An 18,719-nucleotide genomic window follows, 5' to 3' on the forward strand; every position below is an offset into this window, starting at 1 on the left:
ACACACATGCTTCATTTAGCCTCTCAGGCAATAGATGCCAAACCACTTTCATCTTGTGACACTTTAAGAAGCCATTTTTCTCACTGAAATGTTAATTATCTTAAAACCAAGCACTTTTCCCACTGCATTTGAACACCATCTATGTGTGCTCTCTGTGCCAATTAGGGATACCAATGCTCTTAGTGCAGTGTTTTTAATGTGTTTGTGTCTTTGAGAAAGCTAGAGATGCAATGTGACCACACATTGTGCGTGCGTGCGTGCGTGCGTGCGTGCGTGTGTGGTACACTCCTCTAATTCTAGCAGCAGTGCGAGGGGAGAAGTCAGAGCCCTGTCAAGCGCAGAGCAGTCAAATCTGAGCTTTGTCAGTGTGTGTGGACATAACTATACAGAATCCTCCAAATTTTCCCACATTCCCACCGTCTGTTTGGACACAAGTCAGATTCTTGCTCTGTCTTTCTCACAGCCGTCAGGTCTACAAACTAGACTCAACTCTTTTAGTTCTGTGAACTTAATAGCAATTTTGCATCAGCTGCTGGAAGGTGATTTGCCAGCATAATACAGATGGAAGGAAAATATGGGTAGGAAAGAACAGTTGCAAGGCTTAATGAAATGGCAGGAATAGGCTTCTCTTATAGGAGGATATCTGACAGACATTATATATTTTAACACATGGTCTGTGACATTTCTGAAGTAATTGACAGAACCTTCTGATACCTTTGCAATACCTATTTAATTTTCTGAATTTTTGTTCTTTTCTTTAAATTTTTTTATTGACAGATACATTTAATATTTTTTGTTAGTAAATCAGCATGTTTGCAGCATGTTTGCATGTCTGCTATAAAATACATTTTCAATTAGATTCTAAAAATGCAATTCAACTTTCCATTTTGAGCTTCACATGGCTTTAATTTAGCTTTAAATGTCCCTTTAAATTCTTTATTAAATTCAATTTCTCACCCACTGGGGTTTAAAAAAAAGCACTATAGATAGTTCCTGTTCCCGCTGGCAGGGTAGGAATTCATGATCCAGCATTTCCCCTGGGAGTTACCTTTGCTGGAGCCCTATCAATTACCCCCGCAGCGACTTCACTGAATCAGCTCTTTTCCCACTATTGTTGAAAGAGAACATGATTTTCTCATGAATGAAAAATGCTGTTTAATGTTTGATATCCCCACCCCCACCCCCCTCGTCAGTGAAGTTGAAAGTCACTGAGAAGGGCTTTGATGAAGATGGTATTGCAAAAAAAGGTACTAGATTGGATCTTCATTTGTTTTTCTCTTTCCTCTGTTTCATGATTCATGCAGTATAGTCTTTCAAATGCATGCCATCTGAGGATATGTAACAATAAATGTGCTTGAACATAAAACATTTTGTCAAAAGATCCCCGCCTTATTTCCACTTTGAATCTGACCTATTTGAGTCGCGAGTCTTCCTTCATCTCAAGTCAAGTTGGTTAACTGGTGTTGGTTGTAGTTTAAAGCAGTGTCGGAGGATCAGGTGGAGAGACGGAGTCTTGCAAGATGAATTCCTGAAGTCTTGTACTCTCATTGTAACCACGGACCATAAATCCTTTGTGCTGATTTGACAAACAAGTCACTGGTGAAAATCGACTTCATTTGTCTGCGATATTGCCCCCCGTTTTTTTTTTTTTTTTTTATAACATGCACACGCACACACACACACGTGCACACACACATTTCTATAGTTCTTTGTGGTACTTCCATCTTTGCCACATCTTAGATGTGGATATTTATAAGTAAAGCACACTTCGGGGGGCTAGTGTATCGTAAAAGATGAGGCAAGCAGGTGTAAATGCCTTCCCTGCAGAGCTGCCCTCAGAAAATGGTGCAAAGAGGCGTCTGTTAACTCCACGTTCCTTGGGATTCTTGCTTGTTCCTTGCATTGTTGAAAAACAACACTTTAGCAGTAAAAAAGAAAAAAAAAAGAATCACTTTAACAGCCCCTAATTTTCAGATGCTTATTGCGCTCAGAGGCCTCTAAAACAACTGAGAATGCAAGACTGTCATCTCCCCCGCTGCTTTTATGAGTCTCACCGTTTAATGAGTTTTTCCAAGAAAAGGAAATGATAATCAAGAGGGATTTTTAAGCTCAGTTTCAATCTTCTCAGAGTGGCTTTTTATTTTTTCATTTCATTGTCATTTATTATATTATGATGGTGCTTTGGCCTGATTTGAAAATTCAACACATATGCCAGTCATTAGGTGTGAAGGCCATTGACATCGGCAACATCGAATTGTATCTCACTTCGGGACAGCACAGGTAACCACATGTTTTAAAAAAGTAACCAATTTAACCGCCTATCTAAATCACAAATCAAAGACACTGAAAATGTCCATTATAACCACTGTATGTAACCAACAATGTCTGTTGCACTGTATACAGGTCAAAGTAGCTCTGCATGATACATTGGGTATTTACAAGAGGCAGTTGAGCTAATAATTTTCTCATATATAAAATAAGTAATTATGTTGCTGTGCTGACATACTGTAACAATAAAGGCACAGTGATTCATCCCTCCAGGTTAAGCTAATGAAACCATGTTGCAGTAAAAATGAAAACGAAGCCCTTTTGTTTATTTAAAGCGCAACCCAGTGATGAATATTGTTTTTGAGCTGGTAACATGGTTCTACAGTTTTTGTACAGTGAGCATTAATCCTCTTTGCAATTTTAATATTGTTATATTAGCTTCCTGTTCTCGTGTGGGGAAATGTAGCGCCTTCTCCTTTGAGTTGAAAATGTGTTACACTTAAAGCTACATGTCAGTCACTTATGTTGAGGCAGGCATTTCACCTTTGGCACTATTGAGTGCTTTGTGATTGGAAAATTGTTACCACCCACGCATAAAGCTGAGCAATCTGTTATCAGAGACACACATCTTTATTTGCTCCCGCTCACCACCCTGGTTTCTAATATTTTTCAACTTACGAGACATTAAATAGACACTGTAGATCAACCTGGCCACATCATAGGGTTGTTTTATTTCCCATTAAAACAGTTTTTTCCACTTTTGCTTTCTTTCTCTTGTCCTTTTTCTGCCTTCGCTTGGCTCTCTTGGCTTTTCTCTCTTTCTTTTTTCCTCTTCTCCATTGACTTCTCTTATTTTTTCTTTTACCCTGATCTCCCCTCAGTTCGCTTTATCAATCAGTGGTTTGTGCCTTTGTATGGCTCTTGGGATCAAATCAGATTTACTTTGGGATTGAATGTGTGTAGCCATGGCCTGCTGCATTTGAAAGGCAATTCATTCAGCTAGAACTTTGCAGTTCAATTTGAAACAAGATTGATGTTGGCAAACTTCACACCCCCTTTCTTCCAAAATGTTTCCTCCATTGCACGCACCAATTGCTGATGGACAAAGGGCATATGCCACTTTGTAATGGTGATGTCTAAGCTTCTCAGCAGAAACAACACAATGGAAGAAGTGAAGTTAGTCAACAACAACAGAAATCTCTGAGTATACTGTATATTTCAATGTTTTATGAGTATAAAACTACTGATGATTATGTTAGAGTCACAGTCAATATATCAATATATAATATTGTTTTGTTGTTGGTGTTGTGTGGCCCACTAAATGAATGCGCTTTATGGTTTAAAAAGTCAATGACATTCATACTTCTGCAGAGAGAGACAGGGGCCTAATTAAGATGTATGCACATCCTAAAGGAGGAATCAGAGGCTCCATTCCACCCCTCTGAGCAGGGTCATTGGGACTTTCTTTCCCAGCATGCCTCTGTGTTAATGATGGTGAGGCTGCTAATGAACATGTTTAGCCAAGTGCTTGTGGTGAATAAGGCCAGAGGGGACGGGAGTAGTGTTACCAAACCAAACAGCACTTTTAGAAATAAATCAAAAAATTGGTCAAGAGAAAGAGAAGCGTCAAGTAATGGTGTAGTAATGAATATCAAGGGAGTTCTTCACCCTAATAATTTGAAGCAGATTTTTGCACATCATATTTTACTGATGTCTAATTTTTTTTTTTACAGCATGTGTATGTATGTATGTATGTATGTGTATATATATATATATATATATATATATATATATACAGTATCTCACAAAAGTGAGTACATCCCTCACATTTTAGTAAATATTTCATTATATCTTTTAATGGGACAACACTGAAGAAATTACACTTTGCTACAATGTAAAGTATTAAGTGTGCAGCTTGTATAACAGTGTAAATGTGCTGTCCCCTCAAAATAACTCAACACACAGCCATTAATGACTAAACTGCTGGCTACAAAAGTGAGTACACCCCTATGTTATATTCTCATAGAGGCAGGCAGATATTTATTTTTAAAGGCCAGTTATTTCATGGATCCAGGATACTATGCATCCTGATAAAGTTAAATAAAATCATCAAACCACCCATTAGGCTAACTGACATAAAACCATGCCAATCTCTAAGTATGGCATGGTTTTATGTCAGTTAGCCTAATAGCTGGTTTGATTTGCATTGAGAGATGATTTTATGGAAAGTACCCCATGTCAAGCTCTAGTTATGGTGAAGGGTATGTGTTGATGTGGGGCTATTTTAATTCCAAAGGCCAAGGGAACTTTATCAGGATGCATAGTATCCTGGATCCATGAAATAACTGTCCTTTAAAAATAAATATCTGCCTGCCTCTATGAGAATATAACATAGGGGTGTACTCACTTTTGTTGCCAGTGGTTTAGACATTAATGGCTTTGTTGAGTTATTTTGAGGGGACAGCACATTTACACTATTATACAAGCTGTACACTATATATATATATATATATATATATATATATGCAGTTACTACACCATCATGTTCTGTTAACACGAAAGAAAAAATCTTCAAACGTGTGTTGTGCCTGTAAAGGTCAGCCCTGGAAAGGTAACTTGGTTAAAACCTTCCTACAAGTGATGGCTGCAGTCATCCACCCCATCATCACATGGGATTTGATCAAATCCCTCAGCAGTTCTGACACCCATTTTCCTTCACCTCTGTCCCTACAACTCATCCCACACACACATCTTCTCCTTACTGAGCCAGTGTGGTGTGCACACCAGCAGATTCTCAATCCTTGCTACAAAGCCCCAGCAGCAGGGCGGTAATGACCCTGCCACAACAGCAGTAATGATGGAATCAGTGGGGGGTTTAGCTGGCTCTCTGACTCTCCCTAATAAGTCCCCTAATAACTCTGTTAACATCAGGGCTGACCCGGCCACCAGATCAAACACACTCACGCATGGTCGGCCACCTCACATGAAACTCTGCAACCTCTCGGTCAGGCAAGAAAACTGTTGTTGACCAGCACACCATGGGTTAGTGTTTGCTGGGGCCCTACAGTGTATGTTCAATACAAGTCTATGAATACAAGTTTTGGCTCGCCGAACACAGTTGCAATTTTAGCAACAATAAATGCCACTCACGATATTTTAATCCTGTTAAGCTGTATTCATTTGCTAACAATATGTCTTGTTGATAGAAACCTTTGAAAAGCTTGTTGCTCTTGAGAAAGGAAAAAAAAAAACTATCCAAGACTACTGTTATAGCTCTGCCTTCTCATATAGTCACAATGGAATAAAGGCTTTTGTCTAATGGGTTTAAGCTCAACTCAAGACACTGCAGCCCACTGTGGAATAGTCTGCCTTGTATTAATAGCGTGTGTACAACGATAAGCTTTTGATACGTTGTATGTCAAAGTGTTGGGAAGTCGAGCTTGATGCTTTGCCATGTTTCCCTGGAGAAAAAGGCTGTTTATTACTGATTCTGTTAATTGAGAGAAGGGAGCATCCGGCGAGGCAGCTTTCTCTGCATCTTTATCCTGGGCTTTTCTTCTCCTGACATCGCTCGCTTTCTCTCCACTTATCTCATTCTTCTGACGGTGTCCAACTGCAGTCAGGGCCAGCCTAGTAAAAACACCCCCACAACCACTCTCTCTGGCTCATTGTTTATAAGCTGCAGTCTCCCACAAACAAGATCACAAATGGCATTTACCACTTACTCATTTTGTAAACTGTCATCAGTGTCTGTGAATGGAAAGATTCTTTCCTTTGGTGAAAAAAGACCTTTCCTCACACTAGGAAATCATGCATTCTGGATTACTTGTCCATTATTATTTGAAGCAAACCAAAGAGTATATTATCCAATTTTGGAAAAGAAAGGCCTTAAATGGTACCATTTTCATTTTAGAAGATAGGACATTAATTGCTGGCACAGGCAGGAGACATTTGTCTCAATAAAACACAAAACACCCTGATGTTCGTTTCTCTCTGTTTGGAGCAGCCAGCCCGCTGTGAATATTTCAGGGTCAGCCCTTTTCCTTGCTCATCCCTGCGCGTTTTTAATATATCACATATGAATGGAAATTAGGCCCCTTAAATATTAATGACAAGTAATTGGTTTATTGTAGGAGACTATATTATGTGCGTGTGCATCTGTGTCTGTGAGAGGGAGAGAGAGAGAGAGAGAGAGAGAGATTTCCTCCCATTCCTACTTCATATTACCTTGCTGTGATGTCCCACTGATTTTAATCTTCTCTTCTCAGATGAGAGCCATTCTGGCTATCACAGTGCACTTTAACTTTAGCCCTCTGAATATTAGCTTTCTTTGATACCTGCCGCTTACAGCCTCCCAAGTCTACACCCTGCTAACTTTTATGTGCCTTCAGGTACATTGTATTGTTCCTCAAAATCTGTCTCTTCAAAAATAAATATCCCCTGTGCATCTAAATATTTCATTTCTTTTTCTACTCGCTGAAAAACCTCAGCTAACAAGTTTGGAATATGTCAATCTTTCTATGTTGTCTTTTTAAACTAATTCTCCATTGGCCCTCAAAGTATATGTTTGTGTCTCAGTTTGTCTTGTAACTTATCAACAATATATTTAAGGAATCCAATGTCTCTAACCTTTTTTATTGTAGTTTGTCACTATTGCACAAGCATTTTCTGCATCTATATTTGTCCAGGACTTTTCAGTCAACAATATTTAGACAACCCAGGTACCTAGATCCACATGTGTTTGCATACTGAATACCAATAAGTCTGGAACAAGGTAACTTAGACAAAAAAGTCTGGGCAGTGACTCCAACAAAAGCACACTGAGCACCCAAGAGAAGTTCAATGAACTTCAGCCTGAATTTATTGGTTAAAAAAAAACAATTAATTTTGATAGTTAAATGTTAAACTTCCATTTATTTTGGGGTCTTGCATATTGTGTTTGTGCTTTCACATCAAGACAAACTCTTGCTCATGTTCCCTCACCATTTTCATTACATGGCATTTACCATAATTACCATATTTGTTATATCATACATAATAACAACCACACTCCCCCCATCACCCAAGAAATATTAACCTGTAACAGTGTAATATCAATTCAATATATTGAAGTGGTATTTGGTTTTAAAACAAAAGGAAAGATATGTTCCCCCTGATTTGTTCAGTTTGTGTCTGTTTTGCGAGGTGTGTGTATTTGTGTGTGTGTCCTCCTGTAGGAAGTATTAACTGCCTAATTGAGTGATAGGATGCTTATTAACAATGGGACTTGCGTTTAAAAAGAGAACAATGTCAGATTGTCACTGGAGCTTTTCACATGGAAAAGCCCCAGCGGAGCTTCATTAACTCACCCCCATGATCCCAGACAGCAAAGTATGGAGTGCATATCTAATCCAGTTTAGAGGTATGAGTACAAGAGCAGTGAGTTTTATAGGGAATACTTGATGTGTAGATTTACTGCTCTCCTGGATTGGCCATTTTTGACTGACACATCAAAGAAATTGAAAGTCTGTGAAAGTTAATAGTGCCATATTGCTATATTTTTCGAATAGTAACTATTTTATTTATAGAAAATTGTTAGAATGTACAGATTTGTCAATAGTTATCACAAGAAAATGAACATATCTTGATTTCTTTGTACATTTATTGTAGTTGCAGGGTGTTTCAGTGACTCTCAACATTCTATTAGCAACTTATACAGCTTTGTTTTCGACTCTTCTTGCCAGGTAATAATTTCAGGGGCGGATAGCTTTTCTTCTACTTACGCGATGGTTGGTATTTTTTTTCTCTGATAGGCCTGTAGACAGTTTGCTTTTCAAGCTGTTTCAACTCAACCACCCGCTGTATTTCATAATCTCCTCTTAAATGAGATCGAACACAAACTCTGTTGCCCCCTCAGTTAACAGAATTCATCAGGAGTAATTGCAAATGTTTTACTATGTTTTACACTTGTTGTCTAACTCCGACCTCTCCAAATGTGCTTATGATACGGCTCCATGTTGACTCATGATTTCCATACAGATAAAAAAGTGCACACAAGCCCAATCTCTCCACTGGCTAACACAATGCCTGACAGTGCACAGTGGCCCACTGAGTTTGTTACATGGCATTAAGTTTAATTTGTCTTTGGTGGAATTGGTTTGTGACTACAAGTGTGCCAGGGGGTGACACTCCACTGCCAATCTGGCTGGAAAGGGACAGAGAGGAGACAGAGGAACGCTGGGGGGAAGAGAGCAACCGTGATATCACAGACAGGATGGGTAAACAATCAGTCCTGCGTGTTCAAGATGGTGCCTACTTGAATATAAACAATCATGACTTCTCATGCCACAGCGAGGTAAATTACTGCACAGACGGAAAAGTTTGAGATGAGGGAAAGGGAGAGTAAGGTAGACAGACCAGCCTGATTACAGACTGTGATCCACATTCACCTAAAAAAAAGGAAACAAAAAACAGAATGACACATAAGGGGAATTGTTAAAGCTGGGACACTCAAATTTAAAACGTTATGCCTTTTGTAACTGTTTGTTTTTGTAGATTTTGATTTATGCTGTTTTTGCATAATATGCACTGATAAAACTAATAGGCTTCGGTGGTTCTAAGACAGCTAACTTAACAACGTACTAATATGGCTTCTTCTTGTATGATTTGGTTGTACTGAATATATCATTACTGAAGTAACTCCAGCTTTGCACAAGAGGTCTACTGTAAGTACTGTACCATTTGGCATTTTAAGTGTCCATTAACAATATGATATTTCTATCTGCAAACAAGCACAATGAGGCACAATGAGTCGACCTTTCACGTTGTGCATCAATTCCATTTCCGTCATTTTATTGTATGTCCATCAGTAACAGCAGTTCACCGATTGCGGGGGATAAATAGTGGATGAGTCTCTGAGATAGTCAATCTGACCAATAATAAGACACAAAGAACAAAAACAAAAAACTAAAGTGCTGTAGATAGATACATGTAAATAATCTAGAATCACCTTCATAGAGAAAGGAAGGATTCAGTCTAAGACTGTACAGAAAATAATGTGTAGTTAAGATGTTTCACTTCTGAATATCCAGTGTGCCAGAAAATATTAACCCGTCGAGAGCTCCGCCGCCGCTGTAGCTCAGCAGGATAAAAATAAATGCCATGTATTTTTTTTTTTTTTTTTTTTCATACAAGCAAGGCAAAAATAACCTTATATGTTACACTTTCCAATGTGTCCAATGCCAAATAATATGTGGTTCTTAAAATTACGTAAATAAGACAAAACATAAAACGTTTCACATAACTCAGTCACAGCAGGTAACATTCCACAGTGATAGCGGGAACCCAGCCCCCCGTATTTACATGTCTATTCACATGCTGATTAGTTTAGGTATTGCCGGAGGATCTAACTCACACTGGACAACAGCCATGATAAACCAGACAAAATGCCATGCAGCTTCAAGCTTTGCATTTCGAAAGACGGACGGCATTCTGAACTCCGAAGTCTGTGCTCCACACAGCAGAGCCGGAGTGTTACATGTATCACATGTACCAATCTTGGAAGGATACAGACAGGATTAGCAACAGCCCCGGCTGGTAGGAGCGGATGAACTAACGGTGCGCTCGTTACTGTAAATGTAAAGAACCTTTACTTTGTGAGTAAAAAGCCAATACTTATCAATACTTACTTACCTGTTCAACAGGCATAAACATGTAGAAAGCCATATTTCAATCTGCTCCGTCTGCATGCGGTTTCTCTCTCATTGCCGCGCTGTTTTACACAACCACAGCATGCAACGCAAATAGCAAATCTTTACAAACAAGCTAAAAACGAAAGCTGACGGTTTGTAGTCTAACCTGTAATCTTAGTTTGCCTCGAATCTTGAAATTTGGACAAATTATTGGAAACTTAGCTGCCGGGATTAACAACCATCCTCTCCGTTGGAGCTGTAAATCCACATGGCTAATTAATATGCACGTGAATGACGTCATCGTCATGTTGGCGTTCCTTCTTTATAAACTTCACTCTGTATTTAGATGTCAGGAATATGATTGAATAGTTGAATAGCCCTGCTGTAGGCTCTCGGCAGTCCCATCCACCTGGGCTAAGCTGTGAACAGGCCTTTTGCATATTCAGTGATAGAGCCATACCCCTCCCACCGCTAACTTTTGGTCACAAAACAACAGACACACTTTTTTAGATTGCAAGTGTTTGTGCTTGTTACATACCTTAGACTTCACACAATCACCTCAAGTGTCTAAAACTACTTTTTACAACTTGTTTAATTTACCAGTTATTTAAAAAAGAAGTACAATCATGAAATGCATTCTCCTTAGATATTATTGTAGACTTGTGCTGATTAGAAAAAAGTAATGGTACTTCAGAAATACTCTTTATATTTGTACAGTATCAGAGCTTGCCAAAATTATATGTGTGTCTGAAAACATCCTCAGACCCCAGAGAGATTTTCCCTGCACCACCGCTGCATGCAAGGCACATAAACTGCCCATTGCACTTTTCTCAGTCTCCCTTCAGGATGCACATATTGGGACACTTGGCCTTTTCTTTTTACCTTTTATTGAATTTATTTTCCGTTGTTCTTGTCCTCCCACCCTATCCCTTTCTGTGGTCTTCACTGTCTTTCCATCCCTGTCACCTCCTTTGAACCTAAAGTCAGTATCTTCCCCTCTTTTTTCTCTTATCATTGTCTTGCTACAGTATCCACAACATACATAATTTACATGTACCTGTATTTCATTGTCTGTATGGATGTTTCTTTCTGTATGATCAGTTTTTAAATCTGCTCTTTTTTTTAAATTAAGTAAAATAAGTTTTTCTTCAATATATTTCAACTATCCTGAATTATGTCTTTCTTAAACAAGAAGGATGGCAAAAAAAATAACTCTCTAAGGTCCTGGTAATGAATCCGCTCATCTAACAACCATGCATGTTATTTTTGAACAGCTTTATTTTTATTTTCTATAAGTGATACTTCCTTTTGTCTGTCTTCTTGAAGCCTCCTCTGAAGAAGATGAATGGTGAAATGATCATTTAAAATTTGACGTGTTAAATCGAGAGAACAAGGCATACATATACTGTTTTGGGCAGGAGAAATTATAGATGCTGCACATGGCTGTGTTTTATTTGTTGTCGCAATACAGAAGCCTTGAGGGTGGAGACTTTTTCTGAATTGCAGCATTTGCAGATTGTTTCCTTCTTTGTCCTCGCCGTTTGACCATGTTTTATTAAACACACACTATACTGTTGAAACACTGCAGACAAAATCTAAAGCTGGAAAAAGCTGGAAAATTCACAAACTCAGAGGATGCCTGGACCTGCTGTGAAGGCACACTCAGACTTAGCCATGTTAAGCTTTCAGTTTTTCTTTGGTGTTGCACTGCTATTGCACTTTTGCTCCACCCGCATAAACAAGCAAATGGAAACTACATCCGTAGCACTTCAGAGTGAAGGCATGGCCATGGCATGTTTGAATTTGCTTTTACTGTATCCTAAAACATTCACTCAGCTGACAGTAAAATCCACAGTAGGCAGACAGACCACTGAACAAGGTATTCCAGCAGGTATTTCATCATCACCACATTCTGTCCAGACCTTTGACCCAAGCTGCTCATTGCTAGATGAGGGCTGACAGATGTCAAGTCCATGGATAAATGTTTCGCTGCAATCTAAAGTACAGGTCCAGCCGTGGTTGGAGACTGTTAAGTAGGAAGCCGGCGATTTTAAAGACTAGACAGATTACTTTGACTGTGTGGATTTGCATTAAGGGGTTTCTGCTCTCCTGGCCTTTTTTTTTTCCACCTTTCCAACTCTCTTCCAATCCTTCTCTGGCTGAGGTAAAGCAGCTTATTAACCTTTCTGAGGCCACAGGCATCCCCAGGATGGAGAGACACCACAGACTTAGTGTGTAAGACAAATTAACCTTAGAGAATTGAGACGCATTGGTTTTAATTTTAATCACAGTAAGCAGTGAAACTCATTGGATATTTCATGTCTGATGCGAATGTGAAGAACATATTACACTTTTTATTAAAGTTCAGCCGTACTGAAATGGAGATTTTAGCTGAAAGAATGGCAACGTGAATGTGTCTTCCCTTGTGGATACGATGTCAATCCACACTTCTTTATGGATCACATCTTGTACTCTAACTATGATTTGCATTATCATTTATTTCTTATTCACATTTAAGAAACCCAGTTAAACTTACTGTTAGAGATGTTTTGCTGTTTCTCTGTTATCAGTCTTTTTTTGCGCTATACATTGCATCACTAAGATACACCACATCCATGTGTTTAAAAAGAAATATACCGTTTACAAATCTGCTACAGGTGTATCTATAATTGGTTGTGTGCCCCCCAACCCCCCATGTGATGCAATTAGAGGTCCAGCATTGAGGGTGAAAGTCATGTGCATAAGGGTCACCTTGTAGCCCATTACTCTGCCCCTGACATTGGTGGTCCACCCTCCAGGCGGGTGCTTCCGGGGCAAAAAACAAGCAGCTCACAATACTCTCCTTCTGTGCTCCTTAAAGTAGTTTAAAATAAGTGAGACGAGTAAAGAGTAGCATTGGTTTACTTTTTGTTAATGTTTCCTTAACTTTCCCTTTTAATGGATGCAGAAGGCAGCCGACTGTAATGAGCACTGATAACAGGCCGACAAGAGGACCAGTGAAAATACTTTGGGGTTAATTGTTTGTGTGACACGGTTGCCGCTTGCTTTACTTCACTGACATTAGGCAAAGCTAGCACAGTGGTGGAAGCAAAGGCATGTGCTAGGATGTGATGAGCTAGTGGTGTAGTGGATGACTAAGCAGGGCACGGTGGCCACTCGGACCTATGAATCCCTCTCTACATCTGAGGCTGGGTTTGTTCATTAAAGGTGTGGGAGAAGGTTTGACCTTAGGCAAGTCTCACATGACCCCAATCTCTGTAAATGCTTCATTAGCTTTGCTTTTCCCATACTGGACTGCCTCGCTCCACCTTAGTTGTGTACATAGTGTTTGTGTTGTGTGTGTGCTAGTGCGTGTATGTATTTGTATGTGTGTTAATGAGGGCTCCTGGTGGTGTGTAATTAACACAACAGCAAATGTCCCCAAAGGGTAAGATTAACGTTGAACACATTAGACACAATGGAGCCCGGGAGAGACTTTTTTTTTGGCAATTAAATGTTTTGTGTGTGTGTGTGTCTGTTTAAGTCAGACCATAACTCATGTTTGCATAACTGTAATGATGCCACTTCTGTCTCTCAGATGCACACACACACAAGAACACATGCAGAGACAAAGCCAGCAGTCCCTCTGGATTTGCAGGCTCCTCACATGCAGGCTGGCAGTGATTCTGTCTGCCTTCCTCTCCCGGCCTCCTCCTCCACACAACCTGGTCCAACAAAGATAAACACATGCTGGGTAGATTATTAGAGAAGTACCAAGGGCCCCACAGCAGAGCAACCAGTGCACCATTGTGCTCCGAACGTGGTGGTACCTTGTAGAATCCGATGCAGTCACCCCCAGGGTGTTCTGATACATACTTAGACACAGGTGGGCGCTGATACCAGCATGAGAGCTACAACAGACTCCAATGACATTTCATTGTCAAAAGAAACTTCTGGCACATTGTTTTCACAAATGCATTGCTGGTGGTTTAGATGCTCTGGCAGCTTGGAAGGTAGGAATGGAAAAATGACAGTTGTTTAAAGATGTATTATACAGATAAGGTATGCAGTATACACAGTATTTTTTGCTTAATCTTGTGCTGACAAAACACACCTTTGACTGGTCAGGGATTTCTGTGGTGTTGAGTAATGTAGTTTTAAATTTTAGACATCAACTGCACAATGTACTGAGTGACATAGGTAATGTGTAAATGGACTTCACTGACTAAGCACCAACAGTGGCAATCTCCTTCTGCCTTAGTAACTGTTGGACCAAAAAGCTTCTACAACATAAATACACCTACATATGCATCTGTCAAATCAGTTGCCAAAGCAACACATTATTACCAGAAGAATATCTTATATTTTAACAATGTGTGATTCCTAGGGTTGTAGCATGCTTGCTTGTGTACGTTTATGTACCATACGGTAGTGTAGGTGCTTCAAGTTGGTTTTCGTTTCCAGAAAACAGTTGAGGTAATGATAAAAGATAATCTTGTTGAGTTTACACCATGCTGTGTGAAAGTGTGTTACCGTTGTTCCTAAGTGACACATTAAAATGATATATATAACTGCTTTTCATAAAGCAAGACAAACACTCATGTAGGGATTTTTCTTCTTCCTTCCTTCTTACTATGTGATGATGTACTACACAAAAATGTATTTTGTTTGAAGAAGATTTCTCACAATCTTTGTGTTATTAGTAACTAGTTATGTTTTGTATGTCCACCCTTTTTTAAAGTATTCATTCTAAATATTATTTTCTTAATTATGTATATGTTTTGGCAACATGTTTTTCATCCAAACATCATGCCACTAAAGCTTTACTGAATTGATTAGAGATAGAGAATATGTGAGAGCAAAGGAGGATGCGCGAAAGAGTGAGCACAAGAAAAGAAAGAAAATAGATCGGGGGTGAGAAGAGAGACATCGATGTTTCACACACAAAAGAGATGTTTTAAGAAGTAGTATTATTTGAGATGAAGGGAGTGATAGAGGGAGAAGGATGTGATAAGTACACCGGCGGTGGCTGTTATTGCTGCTAAGGAAAATGATAACAATTCTCAGTAGAGGATTTGTGCATACAGCACCACACTTCTTTCAACTTTATTGGATCAGGAGTACGCTGTGAGATTTCAAAATGATCTTCCTTTACTGGCAACAAGACATTACTCTCTTATTGCACTGGTATTTTGTTGGTTTTGTTGAGATTTGCATAGGAAAAACAGTTGGCTTTTTATTTATTAGCCAAAGGTTAATTGACAGTGGGTTGAGACGTCCTGTATGGACACTTGCACTCTTGACAATTTTGTTTCACTGTGACACATGTACGGCTAGAAATACACACTTGGACGTATGCACACTGGCCTCGACTGTATTATTGTTCTGCCTGTTGTAATTAAGAAAAACATGCCATCAAACCAACAATGTTGGTTCACAGGTGTCTGAGTTATTCTCCACTGATTGTGGCTTGATGTCAGCGTCCTCCAGCATAAATTAAATAAGCCCCAATTCATGTGAAGCATTCTCACCAGAAAATACGAATAGCTCTTTGCAAGCAGAATACAAAAATTCAAGGTCTCTAAAGTGGTTAATTGCTGATCATAGCTGTCAGGTCAATGGTATATTGCTACTTTCCAACAATCATCACTGAACAAGCTGCCAAAACTGGAGGAAATGTACTCTTGCTCTCTAGTGCTACACCAAGTGAAGGTGTTAGCAATTGATGACAAAAATAATGGCAAATCAGAGACCAAGTCATTTCTTTCCTGCATTTTTTGAGAAACAGCCAAGAAACACAAATAATTTATGGAGATAATTTATGATAACATTAAACTAGGGGAAAAAGCCAGTATTTGCCTTGGCAAAGTGAGCACATTTGGTAGTTTTTATTTAATTACTAATATACAACCATAAAACTATAGCCAATAAAATTTTTCAGTGGGACTAAAACCTCCCCTGGTGAGCATTTAAATAGCCAGAAAAGATCAACTAATAATCAAATTAAACTCATCAATGTTCACCTCTTCAGTAACAAAGCATTCTTTATTTAATGTTTTTTTTTTCCCTGCATTGTGATTGACTTATTGAGTTATTGATTGAATGTGTTCTGAGAAACAGCAAGTTTCACACTAAATTTCTTTCTAATTGTTCTTGAGAATATTTCATCTTGAAATACTAATTAGATGAACTGAATACATCTTTTTTTTTTAAATTGATTTACTCTAAGTACATAAGAAAATGTAGACCACAACAAAGCTTTAGATTCTATTATAATCTTTGGCTCTGGTGATGACATATCTTATTGTATCCCTCTTTCCCCGTCCACTTTAAGTTAAGCATGTTAGCCATGCATGCCGTAGTCTTGGTTTTTCTTGTAAGAATATTTTATTCACATGTTACCTGTCATCCTTCCACACGAGGTGCTGTTATCAGAGAGTTGTTCTGCCAGTAGGGGGCACTGTGATACAGGCCAACATCTGAAGCCTCTCTGAGGTTTGAATCTGTGGAAAGTGGAGGGAAGTACACTGCCTCATTGGGGTTTTGGAAATCATAGACATACCTAATACAAGCCAACACAACATTTTCACATCAAAATGTCATCATATAACACAGTGAGGGGTTTCTGTATGTTGTGACAGGGACCAATCTGGATGTTTCAGCTGTGCCGACCCAGATTCGATGTGAACTTTTCTGAACGAGTGCCAAAATATTAACTTTCACATGTTTCATTTCCCAGAGGAATGCGTATATTTCAATGCTGCGGCCAATCTGTTTTTTTCAGGTAATGGTGTGAACCTTTTCTCTCAAGAGCTTGTGTCCTCAAGACCATGACTTTAGTGTTGGATGTCATTGAGAAGATTAAATGTGTTTGGCAAAGGAATGTTCACCGCTTTGCTTTATGTGTGGAGACAGCTTAGAAAAACATTTAGCTGAAGGAAAGGCCAAACTGTTAAAAATGTAGTATTTGTATCTTGAAATGTTGAAAGGTTATACAATAAATAGAGCTAAGTTAAGAAAACAATGTTGTCAGGAACACAGGAACGGCCTTTTAAGACTTTATAAGATTTATTATTTTTGGGAAAAGGTTTGTTGTAAGAATGTCTTACTGATGCTTAATGTTGGAATATAGGTAGCTATTATACAGAGCTGTGAACTGTGCATTGATTTTCTCTTTTGAAATATATTTGCTACCTGCATAGAGCCTATGGTTTGTGCAACTGAACAGTAATCCCATGGAAAGATAGTCCTTGAATATTTCATAACAAGCCAAGTGAAAATATATTCATAGGAACAGGTTCATTAACAATTGATACCATTCAAAACAATACAACAGGATCATGCCTTGTTAATATCAATGCGTCATATCAGTAATCTTCTATCTGCCTTTTTAGACTATTGTAATCTGACATTACAGAGCATTATATTTATATTTTTATATTACTGATCGTATGCCCTTTTAATAATAATCAAAGCATGTTACACTGATTATTCTGTTATGTGCAATAGGCAACATCTATGCTATTTGTCTATTTTCTTCACACACTCTGACCTTGCCTTATGGCTGCTACTCATTTACTCCAGACACATGGTCCTTGCAGTCAGGCAGGCACATAACAAGTCTACACACATCTACACATGCAATTGTTCTCATTTATGAAACTTGCATGAGATCTTATGAAAATCAAATGATTATTTTACAGTGTTGTTATTTGGTAGTGTTGAGTTGTTGTTTCTTTACGGAATTGTGACACTTAATGATACTATTACACATACGTACATTTTACAGTTGACCAATCAATTTGTCTGGTGGACAAATTATGTAATGGAGACACTGTTTCTAAATTACCTCAAACCTAGTTTTCCATTTCTGTACTGCAAATTCTTGTAATTTGTCAGCTGGCATGCACACTGATACCGATATAGCTGCAGTAAACTAATATTGGTCGATTGATTTGTATAGCTCTACTGGGATCAACACAAAAAAAGTGTGTAGGGAAGTTGTAATAACTTATAAACAACAACAACAAAAACAATAGAGACTTGTGGACATGAACTTGAACATGGACTTGAACTTTGGCTTTCATACTGCACTGTATGTTTAAGATCTTTTGAAAACAGAGACATTGATAGTGAAAAATCCAGCTGCCGAGTTATCGGTGCAATTTGTACAGTATCTGCCACCTGCTTTGGTCTGAATCTCTGCTGTCTTTTTTGTTACATTAACGTCTTTCATTGGTTTCTCACATTGCATAAATTAAAGAAAAAAAAAAATCTCTAATTTAAAGTCTATCTATGTACCTATGTACCTATCTGTGTACCTTGCCTTTCACCAATGTGTGCTAAGATTAGACATGGATATTGTTTAAACTTGTTTTATACTAGTGCTGATGAGTTCCTACGTTTTTAGTTACAATACCAAAATTCACCAAATGTACAGAGGTTTTATACCCAGCCCGAGCTATGAGTTTCCCTCTCTGCAACCCTGAACATAATTGAGATTAAGTGGATGGATGAATACATTTCAGTGTGCACTGTGTATAAATACAGTAGAAAAGAAACCCAATATATCTATGATATCTACCCATTAGGCAAGGCAAGGTAGCTTCATTTATGTAGCACATTTCAGGCAATTCAAAACAATAAAGAGCAGTTAAAACAATTAAAAACATTCATTAAAGAGTATGTAAAAACAGCTCAAATAGAATAAGAGAATAAAAGTTATATGCAGTGTAAAGAAATGAAAAAATGACTTGATTTAAAAGGCAGCATTAAAAAGAAGAGCCTTCAACCTTGATTTAA

At 38.5% G+C, this 18,719-nt stretch overlaps 1 protein-coding gene across 1 annotated transcript in view; it reads left to right on the forward strand.

Moving 5' to 3' along the window:
* diaph2 (diaphanous-related formin 2) overlaps positions 1-18,719 on the forward strand; it is a 410,316-nt gene that overhangs the window by 155,789 nt on the left and 235,808 nt on the right.

Source organism: Perca flavescens, chromosome 10, assembly GCF_004354835.1.
Source record: "Perca flavescens isolate YP-PL-M2 chromosome 10, PFLA_1.0, whole genome shotgun sequence".
NCBI classification, from domain to species: Eukaryota; Metazoa; Chordata; class Actinopteri; order Perciformes; family Percidae; genus Perca; species Perca flavescens.